This window comes from Oryctolagus cuniculus, chromosome 2 (genome assembly GCF_051225735.1).
Source record: "Oryctolagus cuniculus isolate XC-2025 breed Fujian yellow rabbit chromosome 2, ASM5122573v1, whole genome shotgun sequence".
NCBI lineage: Eukaryota > Metazoa > Chordata > Mammalia > Lagomorpha > Leporidae > Oryctolagus > Oryctolagus cuniculus.
This window is the reverse complement of record NC_142868.1, coordinates 50,930,877-50,945,168: the sequence shown is the minus strand read 5'-3', so window position 1 is coordinate 50,945,168 and position 14,292 is coordinate 50,930,877.

The window sequence follows — 14,292 nt, the reverse complement described above, 5'->3', positions numbered from 1 at the left end:
TGGGCAACACATTTGCTACAATTGATGAACACACACTGACATCATTACCACCCGGAGTCCACAGATAACATTATGGTTCATGTTTGGGGCTCTACATTTTATAGTGACATGTATCCAATATTACAGTACCATATGGAGGGCTTTACACTGGCCTAATAATCCTGAGATCTGTCTGGTATTCCCTCTTTCCCAAGCCCTGACAATCAGCCATCATGTTCCTGTCTCCACAGTTTCATCTTTTCCAGAATGTCATAGAACTGGAATCATACAGTATGTATCCTTTTCAGATTGGCTTCTTTCATTTAGTAACACATGTTGAAGATTCCTCCCTGTCTTTCATGGCTTGATGGCTCATTTATTCTTTTTAAAGATTTATTTATCTGAAAGGCAGAGTTACAGGGAGGCAGAGAGAGAGAGGGAGAGAGGGAGGGAGAGGGAGAGGGAGAGGGAGAGAGAGATCTCCCATCCACTGGTTCGCTCCCAAGTGGCTGCAAGATCGGCTGGAGCTGGGCTGATCTAAAGTCAAGAGCCAGGAGCTTCTTCTGGGTCTCCCACACAGGTCAGGGGCCCAAGGACTTGGGCCATCTTCTACTGCTTTCCCAGGCCATGGCAGAGAGCTGGATCAGAAGTGGAGAACTTGAACTGACGGAACTTGAACTGGCCGCCCACGTGAGATGCCAGCACTACAGGTGGCGGCTTTACCCGCTAAACCACAGCACCGGCCCCCTCATTTATTTTTAACACTGAATAATATCCCATTATCTGGAGGTACCACTGTTGATTTATCCTGTCACTGAAGGACACATTGGTGGCTTCCAGGTTTTGGTGAATATAAATAAAACTGATATAAGCTGTGTGCAGGTCTTAGTGTGTTTTCAACATCTTTGACTAAACACAAGGAATGCAGTTGCTGGATCTGATGGTGACAGTGTGTTTAGCTTTGTAAGAAACTTTCAAACTGTCTTCCACAGTACCTGTGCCGTTTTTCTTTAGTTCCTGTTGCTTCCTATCCTCATCAGCATTTGCTGCTGTCAGGATTCTGGATATTGACTTTTCTGATAGGTGTGTAGTGGTTTGCTCATTTGCATTTCCCTGATGACCCATTGATGACTTTTTCATATGCTTCTTTGCCATTTGTATATCTTCCTGATGAGATGTCTGCTAAGGGCTTTAGTCCATTTAAAAATTGAGTTGTTTCCATATTTTTCAGTTCTAATGGTTCTTTGTTTTGGTTAACAGTCCTCTATCAGATATATTTTTGCAAATATTTTCTCGCATTGTGAGGCTTCTCTTTTCATTCTTTTTACAATGACTTTCAAAAAAATTAATTTTAATGAAGTCTAGTTTGTCTTTTCCTGGATCATGTCTTTGGTGTTGTGTTTAAAAGATCAGTACCAAACTAGTCTCAACTTTCTCCTATGTTCACTGCTGGGTGTTTTATAGTTTTGCATATTGCATTTAGGTCTGTCATCCATTTTTGTGAAGGACGTGAGACCTGTGTGTAGATGCATTTTTTAAACTGTGGATGTCCGGTTGGTGCAGCACTGTTTGGTGAGAGGACTCTTACCCCTCATTATATTCTTTGTTGTGTTGTCAAATATCATTCGCCTACAGTTAGCGTGGGCTCAGTTCTGTTCGAGCTGTCTGTTCTCTCACCAGTCCCACACTCTCTTCATGGTTGTTGTTTTATAGTAAGCTTGAGATCAAGAAGTGTCAGTTCTTTGGCTTTGTTCTTTTTCTTCACATTGAATTGACTGTTCTGTATTTTTTGCCTCTTCATATAGACTTCAGAATCAGTTTTTTGATATCAACAAAGTAAGACAGTGGAATTTAAGCATTTTTTGTTGTTTTATTTTTGTTTTTTGAAAGGCAAAGTGGCAGAGAGAGAGAGAGAGAGAGAGAGATCTTGCATCCACTGGCTCACTTCTCTATTGCCCACAACAACCAGGGCTGGGCCAGGCTGAAATCAGGAGCCCGGAACTCCATCTGGGTCCCCAACATGGGTGGTCAGGGACCCAAGTATTTGAGCCATCACCTGCTGCACCCCCACGGTGTGTATTATCAGGAAGCTGAATTGGAAGCAGAGGTGAGACTCGAATCCCAGCACTCCTGTAATGGAAGCAAGCATCCCAAGCAGTGGCTTTAACTGATGTACCACAACACTTGCCCAACTCACTGGGATTTTTATTGTAGTTGAATTGAATATATAGATCAGATTAGGAAGAACTGACATCTTAATAATATTAAATTTTCCTATCCATTAACATGGAATAGCTTTCCACTTATTTAGTTCTTTTTTTTTATTGCTTTAATCAGAGCTTCATAGTTATCCTCCTATAAACCTTACATTTATGCCTAAGTATTTCACTCTTTGGGGTGCTGTTATAAATGGTATTGTGTTTTTTAATTTCTACTTGTTTGTTGCTGGTTTATGGAAGATGAGTGGCCTTTTTTTGATGTTTGCATATTCAATGTATATCCTGCAACCTTGGTATAATCACTTATTTCCAAGAGGTTTTATTTTTGTGGGATCAGTTCTTTTGGCTTTTCTACATAGACATCATCTGTGAACAAAAACAGTTTGTCTTTCTTTCTAATCCGAATAACTTTTATTTCCTTCTTTAAAAATCTCATTGCATTAGTAGGACTTCCAACAATGTTGAAAAGGAGTGATGAGAGGAGACATCATGGCCTTGTTCCTGCTCTTACTGGGAAAATTTCTAGTTTCTGCCTGTAAGGTCTGATGTTAGCCTTTTGATTTTTTTTTTTTTTTTTTTTTTTACACAGGCAGAGTGGACAGTGAGAGAGAGAGACAGAGAGAAAGGTCTTTCTTTGCCATTGGTTCACCCTCCAATGGCTGCCGTGACCAGCGCACTGCGCTGATCCGAAGGCAGGAGCCAGGTGCTTCTCCTGGTCTCCCATGGGGTGCAGGGCCCAAGCACTTGGGCCATCCTCCACTGCACTCCCGGGCCACAGCAGAGAGCTGGCCTGGAAGAGGGGTAACTGGGACAGAATCCGGCGCCCCGACCGGGACTAGAACCCGGTGTGCCAGCGCTGCAAGGCAGAGGATTAGCCTAGTGAGCCACGGTGCCGGCAGCCTTTTGATAATTTTTAAAACCAAGTTGAGAAAGCTCCTCTATATTCTTAGCTTACTGAGACTTTTTTAAGATCTTTTTAAAAAATTAAATCTGTTTTATTCTGTGGAGGAATTTTTTTTAAGATTATTTATTTATTTATTTGATAGATAGAGTTACAGAGAGAAGGAGACACAGAAAGGTCCTTCCATCCACTGGTTCACTCTCCAAATGGCTGCAATGGATGGAGCTGAGCAGATCTGAAGCCAGCAGCCAGGAGTTCCTTCTGGGTCTCCCACATGGGTACAGGGGCCCAAGGACTTGGGCCATCTTCCACTGCTTTCCCAGGCCACAGCAGAGAGCTGGATCAGAAGAGGAGCAGCCAGGACTGGAACCAGCCACCATATGGAATACTGGTAATGCAGGCGGAGGCTTAGCCTCCTACACCACAGCGCCAGCCCCAGTTACTGAGACTTTTTATCATGAATACAAATTTGACTTTTGTATGCAAATATTGATGTATTCATGTGATTTTTTTTTAATATTTAGCTTGGTAATGCTATATTTATTGACTTTTGAATTAGGTACTTTACACACCTGGTGATAAAACCTAGCTGGGTGTGGGTATATTCTTTTTATACATTAAGTTTAACTTGCTAATTTTTTTGAATAGTTTTGCATCCTGTGTTCATGAAAGGTATTGGCCTACAGTTTTATTACTTTGTGAATTTTTGGTCTGGTTTTGGTTTAAGAGTAAGTAGTTAGCCTCATACATGATTAGGAAGTATTTTCTCTTCTTCCATCTTCTGTAAGAGATTAGAAAGTTGATATAATTTCCTCATTAAACATTTGGTAGAATTTGCCAGGGAATATATCTAGGTCTAATTCTTTCTATTTTAGAAGATAATTAATTATTGATTCAATTTATTTAGTAGATATATGACTATTCAGTTTGTCTGTTTCTTCTTGTGTGGGTTTTGGCAATCCTGGTGTTCAAGGAATTGGTCCATTTTATTCAGATTATCAAGTTTATGGATATATAGTTTTCATAGCCGTCCTTCATTATCCTTTGAATCTCTGTGGGATCTGTACTGATTTCCTCTCTTTCATTTCTGATATTTGTAATTTATCTCCAGTCTTCTTTTCTCTCACTTAAATAGCTAGATGCTTGTCAATTTTGAAAGAACCAGCTTTTGGTTTTATTTATTTTTCTCTATTTTTTTTTTTTTTTGCGTTTTAACATCTTTATTTGAGAAGTCAAAACTGCAGACAGTAACAATTCCAAGTATTGATATATTTTAACTTTTCTATACAGAAAACAACAAATATAATGTGAGCCAGCCTCCCCACAGATTCTTCCAATCACACCCCAAGTGTCCGTCACCGTCATCCTAAATCTCCTTTCCCATCAGAGTGTTCAATTTTCTAATATTTAACAGATCAACTCTTTTCCTCAGGAAATACCTGCCTCAATTCTTCAGTTCTTTCTCCAGGGCAGGATCATGGCCCTAGTTGGAGACTAGGTACGTAGGTATAGGTACCACCCAAGGCTTGGTTCAAAGTCCAACATTTGTTTTCAGCACCCCAAAGCAAGATCCTCACCAGGTCTTGTATAGCCCCTATCCAATGACAGCACCACTGAAGGTTTGAAAGACCTTGCAAGTATTTGGTAGAAAAAAATATAGCACTGGTAGAAGATGATGGGCCTACAGCCACACTGCTTTCATCATCTACATGTTAGACAGGAACTGGGGTTAACATTTCCAACATAGAGATCAATACAGAAGGCAAAAAACAAGTACCTTTGGCCACTCTATAAAACCTGGAGTACCCCAACGCACAGATTCAGCTAATATTTAAGGAAAAACAGCATTCAACCTTTGCTTACAATCTTTATTGAAGTTATACAAAAAGAATCCCCCCAAAGTGAAAAAATACATTATGTGCAAAAACACTTTCCCTTGATAGGAAGGCTCTGCTCCCTCTCTTAACACACAGTGCTTTCAACTGTAGCTCCAGCCTCCACTGTTTTCAGTGTCATTGATTTCTGCTCTAATTTTCATTATTTATCCTTATTTTGGAGTTAATTTGCTCTTCTTTTTCTTTTTTAAAAAATTATTTATTTATTTATTTTTAAACTTTTATTTAGTAGATATAAATTTCCAAAGTACAGTTTATGGATGACAATGGCTTTTCCCCCCATAACTTCCCTCCCACCTGCAACGCTCCCATCTCCTGCTCCCTCTCCCATTCCATTCACATCAAGATTCATTTTCAATTATCTTTATATACAGAAGATCAATTTAGTATATATTAAGTAAAGATTTCATCAGTTTGCCCCCACACAAAACACAAAGTGCCAAATACTGTTTGAGCACTAGTCATATCATTAATTCACATTGAACTATACATTAAGGACAGAGATCCTACATGTGGAATAAGTGCACAGTGACTCCTGTTGTTGACTTAACAAATTGACACTCTTGTTTAAGGCATCAGCAATCTCCCCAGGCTCTAGTCATGAGTTGCCAAGGCCATGGAAGCCCCCTGAGCTTGCCAACTTTGATCTTATTTCAACAAGGCCATAGTCAAAGTGGAAGTTCTCTCCTCCCTTCAGAGAAAGGTACCTCCTTCTTTGATGGCCTGTTCTTTCTACTGGGATCGATCTCACAGAGAGCTTTCATTTAGGTTGTTTTTTTTTTTGTTTTTTTGTTTTTTTGTTTTTTTTTTTTTTGCCAGAGTGTCTTGGCTTTCCATGCCTAAAATACTCTCATGGGCTCTTCAGCCAGATCCGAATGCCTTTAGGGCTAATTCCAAGGCCAGAGTGCTGTTTAGGACAACTGCCATTCTATGAGTCTGCTGTGTATCCCGCTTCCCATGTTGGATCGTTTTCTCCCTTTTTTATTCTATCAGTTAGTATTAGCAGACACTAGCCTTGTTTATGTGATCCCTTTGATTCTTAGACATATCATTATGGTCTATTGTGACCTGAAATTGACCACTTGTACTAGTGAGGTGGCATTGGTACATGCCACCTTGATGGGATTGTATTGGAATCCCCTGGCACGTTTCTAACTCCACCACTTGGGGCAAGTCAGCTTATTGCTCTTCTTTTTCTAGTAATTTAAGATAGAAGAATTGATAATGGATTTGAGATTATTTTTTAATATATGTACTCAATGCTATAACTTTTTTTTTGACAGGCAGTTAGACAGTGAGAGAGAGAGACAGAGAGAAAGGTCTTCCTTCCATTGGTTCACCCCCTAAATGGCCGCCATGGCTGGCGTGCTATGCCGATCCGAAGCCAGGAGCCAGGTGCTCCCTCCTGGTCTCCCATGCAGGTGCAGGGCCCAAGGACCTGGGCCATCTTCCACTGCCTTCCTGGGCCACAGCAGAGAGCTGGACTGGAAGAGGAGCAGCTGGGACAGAATCCGGCGCCCCAACCGGGACTAGAACCCAGGGTGCTGGCGCCGCAGGTGGAGGACTAGCAAAGTGAGCTGCAGCGGCGGCCACTATAACTTTTAGCATTGCTTTTGCTACATCCCACAAATTTTGATAAAGTGTGTTTTCGCTTTTGTTCAAAATATTTTAGAATTTACCTTGAGATTTCTTCTTTGACTCATTATTTAGAGATTATTTAATTTCCAAATATTTTAAAAAAATTTTCTAGCTATCTTTCTAATATTGAATTCTTCTAGTTTAATTGCATTATCATCTGAGAGTAGGCAGTGCATGATTTCTATGTGTTTACTTTGTTAAGGAGTGTATTATAGCTCAGAATGTGATCTGTCTGGGAAAATGCCCCTTGCCAGTTTGAGAAGAGTGTGTATTTTGCTTTTGTTGGATGAAGTAGTCTACAGATGACCACTGAATCAAGTTGAATGATGGCAATGTTGACTTCAACTATGTCCTTATTGATTTTCTGCCAAGTCTGTTGATTTCTGATAGAGCCATATTGAAAAGTCCCAGTATATTGGTAGATTCTTCTATTTCTTCTTGTGTTTCTATCATTTTTGCCCCACTTTGATGCCTGTTGTCAAGCATGTATATGTTACATAAGGACTATTTTCTCTTCTTGGAGAATTGATCCACTTACCATGAATTGCCCCCTCTTTTTCCATAATAACTTTCCTGCTTTGAAGTCTACTCTATCTGGTATTATAGTTACTCCTGCTTTTTTTTTTTTTTTGGTGTTAGCATGATATATGGTTATTCATCCATTTGCTCTTTATTTCCATATGTAATTATATTTAAAGAGAGTCTTTGTATAAAATTGGATTGTTTCATGGTCTGCTGTGGCACTCTCTGTCTTTGAATTGGTGTATATCTAACCTTTAAAAAGAAAATCCAGGTAGTTAACATCTGCAATAAGGCGTTCTTATGTTTATATTGACTTACTCTGTTGCATATGTCTTAGGTCTTAAGAAATCCTGAACATTCCAATGCTTCTCGAGTTACATGTGACTATGAAATATTGGTTAAAAAATTACTTCCTAAGACATATTTTGCAAAATATTCATTCTCTTGTCACTGATATTTTATTTTCTCATGAAAGGAAAATGTGTTTCACTTAATCTCCATGAAAATATCTGCAATGTCATCTTCACTCCTCAGAGTGAATGTCAGGGCTAAGTCAACCCTGGGTTGTTGAAGTGGCAGTGACAGCCAGTTTTAGAGGATGAGTTTTGGGAGACTTGTACATCTCACATGTGTGTGAATTAATAATATGGCTGCAAGGAGGTTGTAGATTGGAGCCAAGATGTGTCCTGAGGATTCATGTGGGCACATCATCCTCACTGGGATGGAATGAGTTTACTTGTGGAAAGCAGTTCTATATTTGGTTCCCACGGCAATCAATTCTTTTGCCCAGTTAAATCCCTGAATTTCTATTTCTGGCCACAAGGTGGCACCTGATTTTCATGAATAGAAGATGTCACACCATTGCTCATCCTTGGAGCTGGAAACCCACATTTGTCTCAGCTTCGGGACCCTATTTGTAACCAGATTTCCACCCCCCCCCCAACCCCCATAGCAGCATTTATAAATGAAATTGTATTAACTCATGTTTATCTGGGAGCCCTGGACTAAACCTGCTTGAATCTGAGTAAGTCACGCCTGTGTCAAATCCTGCTCCTGCATTTTAAGTTTTGATCTCTCATGGTGTTGGATATCTGTCGTAGTTTGAGAAGCTTTCTCCCCTGTCTCTTGCTGTTCAGCCAGGAACAGAGGCATGCACTATTTTCACACATCTCTGTCATCTGCCAGACACTTTGACTCGTGAGTGGGAAGATCTAATTATCAAACTGGATATATACAAGGTGTATGTGTCAAACAGCCATAAAGGAGAAGCTCACAAGTCAAACTGTCTATGTCCCAGAGCAGATCCATCAGGAAAGGTACTAAGACTGACAGATTTACCATGGTGCTCCTAGTACTTCACACCTTATGGCACATAGTAGGTGCTCAAAAAAAACAAAAAACAAAAAAACAAAACAAACTTAAGGAATGTATGATTGAAGGAACATGGAAATGGTTCCATGGGAGAATGAGATGAAGCTGGCTATAATGATAGGCATGAGTGGGATGGAGAAAGTTAAGGGTGGGGCATGTGTTGCAACTTGGAAGGGCAGTGGAAGGGGTAGTATGAGTAGGCCAGAGGGTACTGTGCGGGCCTAGCCAGGGCTCCACTGCGCAGCCCCTGAGGACGTGCTGGGGTCTTTATGCTTTCTCCAGGGAGAAGCTGAGAGCCGTTCCCCCAGACTGTCAAAAGGCAAAGCACACAAAGGCACTGCCGTCCATGGGGATCCCAGACAAGATATATGGTGCCTATGTGCACAGTACAGTGAGCCACGTGGACACGTGCTCTTTGAGGGTATACACCTGAGCAAGTGGAGTCTCTCGTAGAGGGAGGTGATCTGTCTCAATGCGGGGAACTCCAGGGCTTGCTGCTGGCCAAGGCAGCCCCGAGCCAGGCCCACTAACAGTGCCTGAAATTCCAGTGCCCTTTTGCAGTTCACAGAATGTCTTGTCGACAGCCAGCTCATTTAATGCTCACAGTATGCCAGTGGTGTGAGAGCGGTTCCGAGCTCTGCACTGCAGATGGGAGGCTGAGGATCAGAGCCGGTAAAGGACTCAGTTCACCTGAGGTGAGTCGGGACTGCTGGTTGACACTGCTTATTGATTTGCTTTTTATTTGTCTTCGTTTTTTTTTTTATTTAAAAGGGAGAGAGGGGTCTTCCATCTGCTGGTTCACTCACCAAATGTCCACAACAGCCATGGCTGGACCAGGGTGAAGCCTGGAGCTCAGAACTCAATCTGGGACTCCCACATGGGTGGCAGGGCCCCAAGCACTCGAACCATCATCTGCTGCCTCCTAGGGTGCACACTGGCAGAAAGCTGGATGAAAAACAGAGGAACTGGGGCTCAGGCAGGCACCCTGATATGTGACATGGGCCTCCAAGTGGCGACTCAACCCCTGAGCCAAACACCCATCCCTGGATAGCCCTGTTTATTGAGGGACAAGCAGAAGCTGGGGGGAGGGGCGTTCAGCAAATGATCCGGTGAACAAACGTGCGATCACCTCCATTTCTCTTTCTGAGTATTAATACAGCCAGAGACAGTGGCAGACACCGTTCACTGTGGCTGCTACACAGTGAACAACAGCATTATTTTTCTTGTATTATTTCTTTGTATTTCTTATATTATTTTTATTATTTCTTTATTATTTCTTTACTGTATAATGGTATGAGAGTTTTATTTTTCAATGGGAGCAAATTATTACAATGTTTTAGCCAAAATCACATGAATGCACAGTTGAAGCCATCTGTACTACATTGGCTTTATGCTTTTTTTTAAGAAAACGTTTTCTTTATTTATTTGTAAGGCAAAGAGAGAGAGAGAGAGAGAGATCTTCCATCTTCTGGTTCACTCCTCAAATGGCCACAATGACCAGGGCTGGGCCAGGCTGAAGCCAGGAATCAGGAGCTTCTTCCAGGTCTCCCATGAGGGTGCAGGGGCTCTAACACGTGGGCCAACTTCTGCTGCTTTCCAGCAGTTCATTAGCAAGGAGCTAGACCGGAAATGGAGCAGCTACGACTTGAACCAGCACCCCTATAGGATGCCAGTGCCACAGGCGGCGGCTTTACTGGCCTTGCCACCGCGCCGGCTCCATGGCTGTGTGCCTTGAAGATCTTTGCCCTTCAGGGCCTTACCATGCAGTTACGAGTTTCCCGTGCTTACTGTGGCAGATCTGGCAGCGGCTTACAGTGCATCCAGTCAGCCCCATGAGCTTTGCTGCTTTGGGGCTTTCTTTGTAGCCCGAGATGTATGTCACACCAAAGAGGTGACACACCAGATGCTGCAGGTGTGACCTGGAAGCACAAAAGAGAGGAACAGATTAAAGCCCGGGCCCCTAACCATGGGGCAAGACTCCAGAGCTTCCCCTCCCCGGTTGCCACAATTCCCAGACACATTCTATGTGGTTCCATGGGGTGCACCAATGGGATTGAGGCCCAGTTTCTCCAGGTACAACCCACTGCCTCACTTTGTATGTCCCCTGACTTCTGCTTTCAGGCATCGTCTTCCGAATGAACTACCTGCACTCTAGTCTTGGTCGCGAGTTCAGTGTTCAGGGGAACTCAAATCACACACATGTGTTCACTTGTGTTTCTAGAAAAGCCACAGTACAAGTGCTGTGTGAGTTAAGTCCCTCAGGATTTCAGAGGAATGGACATTCCTTGGTGTTGCAGTGGGCAGCACAGGCCTTGTCCAGGGGGAGAGTCTCACCCAGGTGTCAAGTGCAGATGCACCAGCCGTGGATGGAGTGCCAAGGGGAGGCCATCCTGGCAGACATGGCCTATGGTGAGCGAAAGCTGGAGGGTTCAGAGAAGAACTGAAAGAATGGAGAGGCCTGCTTGCCCAGAGTGGGGATCAGACTGGGAGGGGGGCGGGGTTTAGATGTGGAGAGTTGGGCTGAGGCTTGGCTGTGTTAGGTCTTGGAGGCACTAGGGTCTCTGTGCGTGGCGTTCTACCACAGGTGCTGGGTTTGCTTCTGTTTCAAGTCATGCTGTGGAGGAAGTTCCTTTTCTACAACAAACATTCCCCAGTGAATTGTTAGGCCGAGACTTACTGTTTGCGGGATGGGATTTTTCCGTTCTTGCCTCTTCATCCTGACCTGGGAGCCTCCTCCCTCAGTCTCTCTGTAGCCTCAGTTTCCTCCAGAAGCTTCCCTTGTGCTTTAGCCTACCCTGCCCTGAAAATTCTTCACCTTCGCCAACTGGGACTTTAAGAAAAGAGTTTGGCAAAGTACCTCCTCCCTGTACAGACATTTGCCCCGTAGTGTGTTGGTAACTGAAGCGGTGAAGATAGGGTGAGTGTTTAATATGCTCCCAGCATATTTGGTGTCCAGCAATCAGGTGGTACCGGTCAGGGGCTCAGTTCCTGTCTCCTTTTCTGAGGAAGCCAGGAGATGTGCTGCCTCACAAGACTGCCGCAGCCTGACAACTTTTCCTTGCTCTCCCAGAACCCTGACCACTGCACAGTCTGTCATATAACACTGGGCCTATTGCGTCACACACCTGCTGTGATCTTAAGCAGCCCAGTGATTAGTGGTCCCTGTTCTAGTTCGTGACCTTTTTTTTTTTTTTAAAAAAAAAAAAAGACTTATTTATTTATTCAAAAGTCAGAGTTACAGAGAGAGCAGGAAAGACAGAGAATCTTCTGTCCACTGATTCACTCCTCAGATGGCCTCAAAAGCCGGGGCTGGGCCAGGCTGAAGCCAGGAGCCAGGAGATTCTTCTGAGTCTTCCTTGTGGGTGGCAGGGGCCCAACTACTTCATCTTTCACTGCTTTTTCCAGGCCATTAGCAGGGAGCTGGATTGGAAGTGGAGCAGCCAGGACTTGAACGGGCACCCATATGGGATGCCGGCACTGCAGATAGTGGCTTAATCTACACCACACACCTGCCCCCTGTGACCTTTCTTAGTTCTGCTAAAGACTCCAGCACTTACTCTTCCTGACCACGTAACTCAGCAGTATATTGGGCTAATAACCCTGTATGTTTGCATAGTATTTTCTAGATTGCAAAACATTCACATATGCATTGACTTGCTTCCTCACCTTTATGATAATCCTGGGTAAACAGGGCAACTATTGTTTCCATTTTGTACATAAAGAGGCTGGGAAGTTGGGTGACTTGCCTCAGATCTGTTAGTAAGAGAGGGGAAACTAGAAACTGGCATGCATTTGCTACTGGATTTCATTGCTGATGGGGACAATAAGAACCATGGCATGGTTTGGATGTGGTTTGAGTGTCCCCCCAAGCAGTGCACGTGTTAAAAGCCTTGGTCTCCAGTATGGCAATGTTAAGAGGTGATGCTACCTTTAAGAGATGGGTGCTGGTGGGAAAAAATTAGGTCATTAAGAGCACTGCCTCCAAAGGAACTGAGCCTCTTGTGGGGCCCTGGTTAGTTCTCATGAGAGTGTCGCTGCAGTGGAGCAAGTCTGTTCCTTCCCCAGCTCCTGCTCCGGGTTTTGTGATGGGATCTCTCCCTCCTGCATACACCTTTGCCATGGTGCTATCCACCATGTGATGTGCCCCAGGGGGCCCTCATCAGAGCTGAGCAGACCCAACACCACGCTGTTTGGACTTTCCATATCTGAAACTGTGCACTAATAAACCTGTTTTCTTCATGAAGTACTCAACCTCAAGTACTTCATTATAATAGCCACAAATGGACTCATTCAAGCCATAAGAGTCAGTCTTTACCCATGGAATCCCAGAGTATAGTTTCAGGGAGACCAAATAAGAACAGTAAAAAAAATGTAACCTTAGGTTCCTAGCATCAAATGAATTCTGTGGACAGCATATGACATAGGCAGAAGAGAAGTGGCTCATCCTGGATAGGGCTGAGAAGACGCACGCAAGGTGACTGGAATTCAGCTCCTCAAAGCAAAATCAACCACACTTACAGTGGGAACAGCTGACATAGGTTAAGCAAGGCCATTCTGGATAAAAAGGTATCAACAAAAATGAATGAATGGCTTCTAAGCAATATAAATATATCTACGAATGATGGAACATTAAGCAGCCATTGAAATTGGTCGGTAGTTGTCCAACTTGAAATGTCAGGGGGGACAGCTGGGACTTGCTGTTGTGCCTGCAAGAGTCATGACTCAGCTGAAGACTGTGGACTTTGCAGCCATGAGGCCTGGGTTCAAGAACCTACTTTCTAGCAGTAGAACTGTGGTCAAGTCACCAACATCTTTTGTGCTTTATTTTCCCTCTCTGTGGCAAGAGCATGATAATCCCAAGCTCAAAGTGCTGTTGTGAAGAGGGCGTGAGTAATGTAAGTAGAACTGCCTAACAGTATCAGACCCTGACTCCTTCCTCTATTTAAACATCTGGGGCCATGGTTTCTAAAAGCATCTTGAGCTGGATGTCCTGTGGATCTGACCCCTCCCCGTGTTCCTTTGTGCACAGGTGCTGGATCCATTATGCACTGGAGGTACAGTGCCTGAGGTGTACTGGCTTTTCAGGGGATGGTGGGTATGTTCGAGGGCCAAAAAAGAAACACATTCATTTCAAAATATGAAAAGAAAACCAAACAAATCAAAATCAATATGCATTTAATTAAATGCCTGTAAAACGTGATTGTCAATTAGATAGCTGTTTCTGATTCTTATATAGTTGTGTTGAAATTATCTTTAATGTAGAATGTAGACAAATTTAAAAATTCTGATTTGCTATGGGATGAGAACTCCAAGTGTAGGGGAGCCTCAGGCCAATAAAGCTCCTAAAACAGTTCTGCTCCTATGGTTGGTGCCGTCATTGCTTAAGGAAAGAGCCATGGCTTGCGGTGCCAGCTGAGGCAGGGTCTGAGAGGTCCTCCCAACCCAGCCTCTCCTTTGACAAGTAGAAAATCAGACTGCATAGGGTGAGTGTCTTAGTCTGTTGGGCTGCCATAATAAAATATCATAAACTAGGTGTCTTCTAAGCAACTGGTATTTATTCTGCACCTTTTGGGAGAGTGAGAAATCTAAGATCAAGGCACTGGCAGATGTAGTGTCTGGTCAGGGCTGTATTCTGGGTCAAGATGGCACCTTTTTGCTGTGTCCTTACGTGGTGGATTTCTCTCAGACTTCTTCTGAAAGGCACTATTCCCATTCATGAAGATGACTGAATCACCTTTCAAAGGCTCCACCTCCCAGTATGGTCACC